The sequence below is a fragment of the Nannospalax galili genome, unplaced genomic scaffold (assembly GCF_000622305.1).
Source record: "Nannospalax galili isolate Female #2095 unplaced genomic scaffold, S.galili_v1.0 scaffold118, whole genome shotgun sequence".
Lineage (NCBI taxonomy): Eukaryota > Metazoa > Chordata > Mammalia > Rodentia > Spalacidae > Nannospalax > Nannospalax galili.
The window spans coordinates 541,167-552,777 of NW_008340856.1; the positions used below are offsets into that span (position 1 = coordinate 541,167).

An 11,611-nucleotide genomic window follows, 5' to 3' on the forward strand; every position below is an offset into this window, starting at 1 on the left:
CTAGGCTTCAGTCTGTACATTCCAAAAGAATTCCACATGACAGTCACAAGAATTTAGGTCAAGCCCTTAAGTGTAAAAATAAATTGATTTATTTGGGCCAATTGTATGGTCTTAAACACCCAAAAGGAAAGTGTAACCAAAGAGTAAAGTTATCAGTATTATTTCTTTAACAGTTCAAGGGATTATACTTCCCAGACATTGGGCTTAAGTCTCTATAAAAAGTTATTTAGTGCTCGCTTCGGCAGCACATATACTAAAATTGGAACGATACAGAGAAGATTAGCATGGCCCCTGCGCAAGGATGACACGCAAATTCGTGAAGCGTTCCATATTTTTGTTATTAAATAAGTCATTTTTAAAAATTAAAAAAAAAGTTATTTAGACAATTATTTCTCATTGATGATTTTGTTCCTAACCAGAAAGTACTGCTCAGATGTAAGACTTCAAATCTTGGTCTCCAATACTGTAGTGCCCACCTGTAGCTAAGGGAGACAACCAGCTATTGTTCTAAAATGATTGATAAAATAGTTTTCTCCCCCTATCTAGAAGCCTTTGAGAGGGAATTGACACTGATTCTAACCACTCCAACAGTTATCGAAATACCTGAAAGCAAATCCTGAATCCATCACTCTAGAGTCCAGCCTTGGAAGGCAAAAGAAAAATGAGGAGGAACCCAATAGAGGGATGCTTTTGGAAGCCCTTGTCAAGAAATTCCAATGGACTCTCATATGAACATTTGAAAATTGCCCTGTTCTTTTTTCTAGTTTCCTGTCTAGAACTTGTAATGGTAATTACTCGTGCCTTTACTTCTCCTTCACATCTCCTATTCATGATTCAAGGACTTTCTTTACCCCCCTAGAGATAAGAGTTATGAAATTTGGAAGTCTCTTAGATAGACCCACTGAAGGGGTACTCCAGTTGCCTCACCTGCATCCCTGTTCAGCATGGAAGAAGCCATAGCGGTCTGCATCCCTATTCCCAATTGACAATTTGGGTAACGTTTTTAGAGGATGGTGTGATAAGAATAGGAGGTAGGAATTGGCTAGGCAGTTAGGGTAAAAAGACCCCAAAGAAAAGCAGCCAGTTTCTTGGCTAAAATTCATAATGTCCTGGGGCCTTTTAGCAACCTACTCTGTTCCAAAGGCCCAAACTGTCGAAATATTTGGGAGCTTTTATCTAATCCTTAAGATTTTAAGGTTACCTCTTTAGAGAGGGGAATTTTAGAGTATCCAAAAGCCCCATAAACAATAAATCAAAGAAGAAGAAGAAAAAAAGAATTTAGGCCAAGCACAGAGGTGGACAGTAGATGGCTATTTAAGGGGTTAAATACAGCTCAAGATAAATTGACTCTGGACCTGTCACACTCCAGCTCTCCACAATCATTGCAGCTTTAATCTGTCAATCAGCCTTGAAGAATGTTTAATGTAGGTACAGCTCTTTTTTTCTGAGAACTTTAGTTTACACCCATAATTCTATATACCACCCACTTTCTTGCCCATATACAGAGCTATCCAGTACCAAGTCAATTTTCTGTGAGAGAGAGTGTGTGTGTGTGTGATGCATGTGTACATGTTTTGTGTTCATGTGTGTGTACAGGTGTCCCTCCATGTGTTTACATGCATGTGGAGGTCAGAGGTCAATGTTGGGTGTCTTCTTCATCTAATTTTTGAGATAGACTTTCTGACCGAAACTGGAGCTCACCCATTGGTTAGAGTGGCTAGTCAGTGAGCTCTGGGGCCTGCCTGTCTTCACCATGCACAGTGCTTGGGTTACAGACACAACCACGATGCCTAGCTTTTTACATGAGCGCTGGGGATCCAAGCTCAGGTCCTCATGCTTGTGAGGCAATCGCTTTACCTACAAAGCCATCTCCCCAGCTCCACTCCGAGTCAATTCTTAAAAAAAGAAAGCACTATCCAGTATCTCATATCTCAGTCTCCACTGTAGCCAAGACTTCCTTGCCTCCTACCTAGGCTACTATACTGTTCCCTGATGATCTCCTATTTCTCATCCTTCCTACACAGAAAACATTCTTAGGAAACAATACTCAGAACATAAATTGGATCACATAATTTGGATCAATAAAGAATCAATTCAAAGACAAGTAAAAGATGCACTAGTCTATGAATATAACAATAGGTCATTAGGAGTTGGCTTAATACTGTATCTACTTAGCATAATAGCATTAGTAGGCTCTCTCCTGTGGCCTGTGACCTGTCTAGCTATTGGTTTCTAGGCCTGATATCAGTGTCGATATGGGCTGCATCTGTGAAGTGGGCCTCAAATCCAATCAAACAGTGGTTGGTAAGTGGGGAAGCAGGTAAGAAACTCCAACCTTATGTGAGGAACTATTGGCAACTAATAGCTGCTGGAGGAAGAAAGTCATTCTTCTTTAAGGGTATGACTCTGTGTAGGTTATGCAGGCTCTGGTGGATGGACATACCACAGAGAACTGGGGACATAAATTTTATTTTAAAATATGTATACATATATATGGAGTACATGAAACCATGTAAGTGGTAAGAGGGGGCGCAGATAGAGGAGGGGGAGCTAAATATGATCAAAATATATTGTATCAAATCTACAAAAAATCAATTAAAAATAAGGGAAAAAGACAAGTAAAAGAAAACCCAACTTACTGGGTCTTAAGAAGACTTAGAAAAATTGCAGGAAAGTATAAAGCATTCCTGTGCACCCCTCTTCGGAGCCCACAACCAGGACGTTGCTCCTGTGTTCACTGTAAGCACACATTCAGACATCATGTGCTTTATTCCTGAGCATTTTGCTCTTTATTTTCCGAAAACAAGTATGTACTTGTGCATCTATAGCACAGCTGTCAAAACGAGGAAAAAAAAAAAAGAGGCTTGTATTTCTTACATGAGGAGATTTTCAGCACAGACAGTCCAATTCAATGCAGTGAAAGTAAAATTCAAATTTCTTTACTGTGTCTATACCCTCATCATCACCATCACCACAGTGACCTTTGCCCTATTTCTTTCTTGACCTGGGGGTCTTTGCTCATGCCTTATCTTTGGTCTAGGGTATATATTGTATTATTACCAATTCTTTCCTATTTATTTATTTATTTTTATTTATGTGTATGAGTGTTTTTCCTGCCTGTATGGAGTGCACCAATGCGTGTAATTCATGCAGAGGCACTGGATTACCTTGAACTAGATTTATGGACAGTTGTTAGCCACCATGTGGGTGCTGGAACTAAACCCAGGTCCTCTGTAAGAACAACCAGTACTTTTAGCCACTGAACCATCTCTCCAGGCCCTGTTCCTACTTCTTCACCTCATTACTGTAATGAAGTTTCCAGAAACTCTGTGGAGGAGATCAGACATGTTTTTTGGCTAATCCCTTGAGCTTTAGCTGATGAATGTTAACAGATGATGCCAGTCAAGGCTTGAAACAGTCATGGGAAAATTGTCTTGACTTTTTAGTTCTGTCATCTACCACGAGAGAACACGTCCCCAGAGCCATTTGATTCTACATAGGACTCTTGAAGCAGACCTCAAACCAACCTGAAGCTTAGGGCTGATCCACACTGAGCCTAGCCAAGATCATCCAGACCCACCCAGATGAGCCCTCCCACAGATGGAGGGCCATGTATGTTGCTGCTGGACACTATTTGCTTGTGATAGCTCTGTAGCATTAAGGTAGCAAAATCTATCAAATCTGAATTATTCTCCCTCTGGCTTTCTGTTACTACCTTCTACTTACCCTTTGGGTCTGGAATGAAGCAGCACTTCTTCAGGGGGCTTGCTCCTGGCTCCTAGTCTTAGCTGTGCTTTCTGTTGGTATTAAACTGCCTTATAGTGTGATAGTCTTTTTGTTTCTGGACAAATACACGAGAAAACCAACTTAAGGAAAGAAAGATCTGTTGCTTCAGAGATGTCAGATGTATTGTTTCTCATGAGTTCAGAGCCTCAGTCTGGTCAGCTGACCCTGTTGTGTGGGCCTGGGATGAGGCTGGGCATCACGGTAAGGAGCATGTGGCAAAGCAAAGCAGTTCACTTCATGGCAACAAGAAACAGAGAAGTGACCAGGGCAAGACAGGCTGTTCAGCTAGGCCCCACGTCCTAAAGTGCCCATCACCTCTCGAAACGATGCTACCACCGAGGACCAAGCCCTCACCACATGTATTTGTGGGGAAGTTTCATATTGAAAAGCATAGCGTGCTCTTCTTTCCCCTCTTCACACTTACTGCTCTTTGTATTTGTATTTCCAAGTTCATTTATGAGAGGTATACTTCCTACTCTAGGCTGTTCGCGCTGTGAGCTCGAATTCCTGTCCATTGCTTGCAATGTATCAATACCAACCACAAGGTCTGTACATAGTAAGTGCTCAATAAATGTCAGCTATTGTTTATTGAATAACTACTTCCAGTTGAAGACTATTATTCAACTAGTAAAATTTTTGTTTCTCAAGGTTTTTCATTGTTCCATAATGATGATTCATATTGTGTGGCTGAATGTGAATGTATTCACCAGAAAACATACTCAAAGTAAATATGTCCAAGTACCGGTGATGCTCATCTCTGTGTAGGGGTCTCATAGCTTATTTTGTCGTTTATAGTTTCTGTGTTTTACACATATTTCTTGGCATATTGGTCACACATTATTTTATAATCAGAAAACACAACAAAGCTGTTAAAGAAAAGGGGGAGATGAGGGCTTCACTGTGCTTTTCTTAGCAATGTGATGAGAAGATTCTACAGATTATCAGAAAGTAGAACAAAGCCTGGGCAGCAGCCAGGACGCTGCTCTGAACAGCAAATAGCTCTCCTGAGTGTCTGTTCTCAGGGCTCCCCAGGGTCTCTTCCCTGCCTTTGGGGAGGGTTTCTGACAAATGCACAGAACATCAGGATTGAAAGAAAGGAACAGTCCCTTGGGTCTGGGCTAACTAGCAGGACGTGCAGCTGACAGTTAGGTGGAAAGCTCAGGCCAAGATTAAGGCCATCTCAATATAGCCCTAGTGATGGAGGCAATTTTTCTCCCTAGATACCCTGACCTTGAAGCAAATGAGCACCTTGATAGGCTCATTTGATGGGCCGTTTGCATTTCACACACTGGAAATTCACAATGGACTCCTAGATCCCAAGATTCCCCAGGTCATTTTTGGGGGGACAAAGGGGAAAAGGAGGGTCTGAAAGGGGCTCCTCATCCCCTGACTTCACTACATGCAGATCGTCTGTCATCTGTTTAAAGGAGAGTATGGTAGGAGAATAGTGATTAAAATAGTAATGATGGGGAGCCCTAAGGACCCCGGGGAGGGGAAGCGACAAGTTCAGTAGGAAGGTGTCAGTGTTCAATGGGTCAGGCTGCAAGGCAAAGAGAGACTGTGACGCAGAGACTGCCACGGGTAAATAGGAGTAATGGCAGTAATGACAGCAAGAATGGTGAGGCTGCTTACTGAGCCAGCACGGGTTCAAGGTCCTTACCTGTGTTAATGTTTTCTTCCCTACTGCAGCCCTACAAGGTGGCCACCTCTATTAACTCAACTTTATAGCTGAAGAAACTGAGGCACAGACTAATGAGCTCCCGGGGTATGAGGACGAGATGTTGGGAACTAAAGCTCATGCTGAAATGTAGAGTCTAAGATCCTGGTGCCACAGATATTGAAGGGATCTGGTGAACCAGGAAGAGATGTTGCTGAGAGGAGTGGGGCGGGGTGTGTCCATCGTGGGATGTTGAAGGAGCACCCCGGCAGAACCTATGATGTGGAAGCATTGACTATCATTTTGCAGCTGTGCATCTGGAGGTTCAGTGTGCACTACAATTAGCTAGAGAGCATGCGACACCAAAAAGCTACGGGGCCTTTGTCCCCAGAGTGTCCGGATTCATAGGATTTTCATTTCTAACAAGAAACATCCCAGGCGATGTTGATATTATCCCAGTTCACAAATAATATTTTATTTATTATTTTTATTTTTCATGTGTACAAGTGTATTGTCTGCATGTATGTGAGTGCGCCCGTGTCGTGCAATGCCACGGAGGTCAGAGAGGGCTTCGGATTCCCCTGGAACTGGAGTTAAGGACACTTCATAGCCTCCATGTGGGTGCTGGGAATTGAACCCGGGTCCTCTGCAAGAGTAGTCAGTGCTCTTAACCGCTGAGCCATCTCTCCAGCCTCCACAAAACACACTCTTGAGAATATTGTTTCATAACTCCAGCCTACAAAACCGTCCCACATACACAATATCATGATTTGCTTGCTTTCTTCCTTCCTTTCTTTTTTTCCCCTTTCTTTCTTTCTTTCTTTCTTTCTTTCTTTCTTTCTTTCTTTCTTTCTTTCTTTCTTTTTTTCCTTCTCTCTCTCTCTTTCCTTCCTTCCTTCCTTCCCTCCCTCTCTCCCTCTCTCTTTCTTTCTTTCTTTCTTTCTTTCTTTCTTTCTTTCTTTCTCTTTCTTTCTTTCTTTCTTTCTTTCTTTCTTTCTTTCGTTAGAGCAGTAAGTTAAATAAAAGCTAGTAAACACAGCTCTGTGTTTTCTTTACACCTTGATAATCATCAAACATATGTTTAATGATGAGTCATTTCAAGCAAAAGTTAAGGACAACTGAAGAGTAGAGTCAGCACTAAGAATTTCAATGATATCCAACTCAAACATGCAGGGGAGGATTAAAGTTATTTTATTAAATCATGCACATCACGTCTGTTAGTGCAAATAGTTTAATCTGTACTCCAGAAATTCTATTGTATATCTTTACAAAATAGATTTCAAACAATTATTTACTTTAAAAAATGTAATTTTTGAAGTTAGGCATTTCAGAACAGTATTTGCAATAACCTATATACAAGGGGTACTGGGTACCACTGGCATATTAGCATTTTGTGGTGGAGTGGCTTCCTGCAACAGAAAATGATGACATGAACCAGACGACAGTATTTTCTACAAGTCATTTGTGGCTAATTCCTCCATAAATCTAGTGAACCTCCCGACAGAAATCCCAAATAGCTTAAAATATAACCTTTAAAGTATAAACAGTGACTGCCAAACATCACAAGGCAAATTATATGCTAAGCTCCTACTTCAGTATCTGGCTAGACCTACGTATTCCCATAGAGCACTCAAGCCAATTCACTGACATTCTTTCCCAGTCTTAACTGACTGAAAAAAATTTAACTGTATGATACTTTAGGATATTCTGTGACCTAAATAAACTTCTTCGGCATAACTACGGTGCTGCACAAAACCATAGCTAAACTTTCACTTCTGTGTTTTAAATTTATAACATCAAAAGTGCTTAGGTGTGTCATTGTGCATGGAACACTATTAATCTTGGGAACAGTGCATCTAATTAATAAAATGTCCCAATTAACAACAGTAAAAATAATAACCATTTGCATACCCAACCAAGAAATCTGATGGTGGGTAACAACAGTTCACCTTGAATGTGAATTAGCGCCAAAACATCATAAACGAATTAAGTCAATAAAAGCTTATCTAAAGAGATATAATTCTTCCTTCAATTAAACATGCTTGGAGGAACAGATGACAGGGGAAAAACATGCTTTCTAAAATGCTGTCTATGAGAAAGTAACTTGGCTTTCAAAGATAATATCTCTTTAAATACATGAGGTTTAATAAATTTACATTCCAATTGACACAACAAGTTTGGTTGACCACACTGAAATTATGTAATTGTGTTTTGCTCTCAGAAATACTTCAGTTTACTCAAGAAAATTCACTCTCATGGAAAGTTTTCCAAAGTTGATGTCCTTTACATCGTCAAGTCACATTAAGGTGAACAAGCATGCACATATTCCCCAAATTATCATTATAACAGGATAGTTTCCAATGTTTTCTTAAAAATCCACACAAATAATTGTCTAAATCTTGTTCCCAATAGCTCAGTGGTTTTATAACAAGTAAAAATGGCTTAAATATGTAAAAAATATGTATGTGTGTGTACATATTTCAAACTGACAGGCACTGAGCACACAGGGCCTCTCTTTTCCCATATGTATTGGTTGTTTGGTTTGGGTAGTTATTGAATCAGAAAGAAGAGGATCATGTGGACATTAGAATTCAGAGTAAAATATCTATAACTTTGTGATAAAAATAATTTGGTGTACTAAGAAGCCTACTTTAGGCCGCCATAATATTCAGAATCTCAACATACTAATTTAAAAATTACATGAAAAACTGTAAGCAAATTACTACTTACAATAGAATAAAGTCACAACTTATATCCTCTCTATAGACAGATATATTTTATATAACTTAAAGCAATGACCCTACAGCTGTATTCTTGCACTTTGCTGTTTCAAATTCTTAAGCACTGCCCCTATTATATTTTTGTGACCTCAGTGATCTGAGAAATACTTATGAGAGTCTGTCTCCTCTTGTACAGATCCAATGCCCTTTGCTGTAATCATTAAGCCTCCTGGGTGGCTTCTGTGCAGCTATTTTTATATAAATTGTTCCTGTGGTGTGCAGTGCCTACCCCACTCTGCCTCCAAATTTAGCTAGCTATTTTCCTTAATAAGTTTCCTTCCCTAGAGAAAGCCTTTGCTGATCCTCTAATCTTATTTGTTTGTCCCCAGTGGGTTCCCCCATAGCACTTTCTACTTACCTTTACCTTACATGCCACACACAGAAGAGTATTCTTAATTATTTCTTTCTTCCCCGTTCACATCACTGGCTTTGTCTCTCCCAGTGCCCAAGAGAATATGTAACATGAAGTGAGTGCTTAATAAACACTAGCGTGTCTTCAATTCACAAACAGAACAAGTTCTTCATCAAAATTGCTGCAACCCATCTCCCTTCTGTTGGGCATTCTTGTGTGTTTGTGTTTGTGTGTTTGTGTGTGTGTGTGTGTGGTGTGTGTATACATATGTGCATGTGTATGCATATGTGTGTGGAGACCAGAGATCAACTTCAAGTGTCATTCCTCAGCATGTGTCCTCTTTGTTTCTTTTTGAGACAGGCTCTCTCGGACCTGAAGCTTGCCAAGTAGGTTACGCTGGCTGGCCAGTGAGCCCCAGGGATCCATCTGTCTCTGCCTCCTCAGCACTGAGATTAGAAGCATGCAACACCATCCCTAGCTTTTTCTACATGGGTTCCGGGGATCAAACTCAGGTCTTCATGCTGTGTGACAAGCATTTTACTTACTGCAGTATTTCCCCAGCCCTCTCCCATAGTGGGGTATCATTTAAAATATTTAAAAATTTTATTATTGTGTGTATATGGTGTGTGTGTGTGTGTGTGTGTGTGTGTGTGTACGCATGCCACAGTGAACTTGTGGAAGTCAGAGGACAACCCTTCCACTGGGGGTTCCAAGGATACAGCACAGACTGACAGGCTTGCACAGCAAGTCCTTAACCTGAGTCATCTTGCCAGCCCACATGGGGCATTCTTAATAGCATGCTCAAATCTCTAGAACTGGAGTGGAGAAATGAACTTTGTCTTAGACTGCAGATGTTATCAATTACTATTCAAGAGGATCTGAGACCATATATGGACTTGGCAGAAGGGACAAGTGGTTGATTCATATTATTTTTCCTTAAGAAGTTACCTTCCCCCCTGACCCAGACCCAGAAAGACAAATGCTACAAGTGGATATTAGCTTGGAATCTTTAGGTGTGTGTGTTTCAGTTGGAAAACCCATAGAGGTCAGGAAACTAGTAAGGGACCAAGAGGGTGAGGGTTGCACAGGAGGGGAGATAAAATACAGTGGTATAAAGGGGTAGAAAGGGTTAAATGGAGTGGACAATGGGAGGGAGTAGAAGAGGGAGGGAGGGATAATTAACATTAAAGGCCTGTTGAAAAAAGTCATATGGAAACTTACTACTTTAGAAGGTTCTTAAAATATACATATATGTAAATGATATCATTTACATAATATAAAAAGAGCTTAAATGGAGTTACCCTATATTGGGGGTTCAATGGCCCTACCAAACACCACAGACTAGCAAATGAAAAGGCTGGTGCCAGGAACAGATTCCTCCTTTTGGAGTTGCTGATCAGGGTTCCCATATGTGGAGGTACGGTAATAAGATGGCGCTGAGCAGCTTAGATGAAGGCGGAGCCAGCTAGCCAGCTTGGCACACAACAATAAGGAGAAGTAATACTGATTGTAGCCCAGCCAGTGAAGGACACATGATCACCTCGTGAACACTGAGTTATGCTATGAAAAGGGCCTGAGTGCTAATACTTGACCTCTGAGCTAATTGGATGCCGGCCTCCCCGCCTATGCTATGCTTGTGGTTTTTGCCTTTAAATATTGTTCAGCCTTAATAATAAATGAGCTCCTGCTGGACAAGACTCCCTGCCTCCTTGGTGGTGCCTCGGGAACAGAGGGTTAGGACGGCAATGCACTCCCCCTCCTCGGCCCCCATGGTGCTGTGTGCGGGGAAGGACCCCCGCATCCATAGACTCTCAAACAACACTGGCCATTGCCATTGCTCTTGCTTACTCTCTAGAACCTGACAGTAAAGGCCCTATTGCTAAAGTAACTATATATATGAGTCATAGAACAAGCAAGGAGAAATCAAGCTAATACTGACCTTGAAGCTTCATCTCTACTGGCTAGCTCTCATAGTGCTAGAAGGTGCTATGCATGCTACTGGAAGGGAAAAATAGTCATCAACCTTACCCAGATGTGAACTCTGTGCGTTACAGTAACAACTGACCTGGCAAGATATGCCTACTAGTGCAAGGGTGGTATGAATGTTATAGGAGTAATCAACAACCTCTGATTAGATTTCAAGCCCGTGTCACAGATGGAATCCATACCTGGCACTGTTATCAGGGTCAAGAGCCTGTGGCTACACAGGTCATAGTTGTAATGGAGAGCCTACTGCTATTACTCTCCTAATAGACATAGCATCAAATGGACTCCTAATGGCTTGTTTTTATACCCATAGGTTAGGGAAATTCTCAACTCTCACCAGAGAGACCCACAACTGGTCAGTGTGCGGAGAATAAGAGATGGCAGTGTGTTCAGCCCTAAATAGAGTACCTGTGCCACACCCTCTCCTCCCAAGGCTTAGGGATCATTGAGGAAGAGCAGGCAGAAAGATCGTAAGAGCCAGAGGCAGTGGATGAATACAAGGAAACTGTGTTGTCTGGATAGAACAGGGCAGGTGCACATACAAAGTGACAACATTTGTGATAGCAGAAGGCTTATGCAACAGGGCAAGAACTTGGAGGCAGGAGCTGAAGCACAGGCCATGGAAGAATGCTGCTTACTGGCTTGCTCCCCTGCCCCCGCTCAGCCTGCTTTCTTATACAATAAAGAACAACCTGCCTGGGGTGACACCACCCACAGTGCACTGGGCCCTCCTACATCACTCAAAAGTCAAGAAAATAACACAGAGACATGGTCACAGGTCAATCCAATGGAGGAAATTCCCCAAGATGTGTCAAGTTGACATTAAAGCTATCTAGCACAATTGCCCCCTTGTCAATTTGACATACAAACACATGACTATTAAACCACAACCTTTCAATTTCTTGTTCCCAAGATATGCTAACAATATCACAACACAAGACAGTACAACCTTAAAAGTCCCAAGGTCCTTAAAAAACCCAAACACTTAAAAGTCCAGTCTTTCTTAAAAGTCTCTTAACTGCAGGCTCCTGTAAAGTCTAAAACAAGTAC

At 41.4% G+C, this 11,611-nt stretch overlaps 1 non-coding gene across 1 annotated transcript; it reads left to right on the top strand.

The window, feature by feature from the left end:
* Positions 1 to 229: 229 nt before the first annotated feature.
* On the top strand, positions 230 to 336 carry LOC115070845. Its single transcript, XR_003849964.1, has one exon. It is a non-coding gene; the product is annotated as a U6 spliceosomal RNA (small nuclear RNA).
* The last annotated feature ends 11,275 nt before the right edge of the window (positions 337 to 11,611 follow it).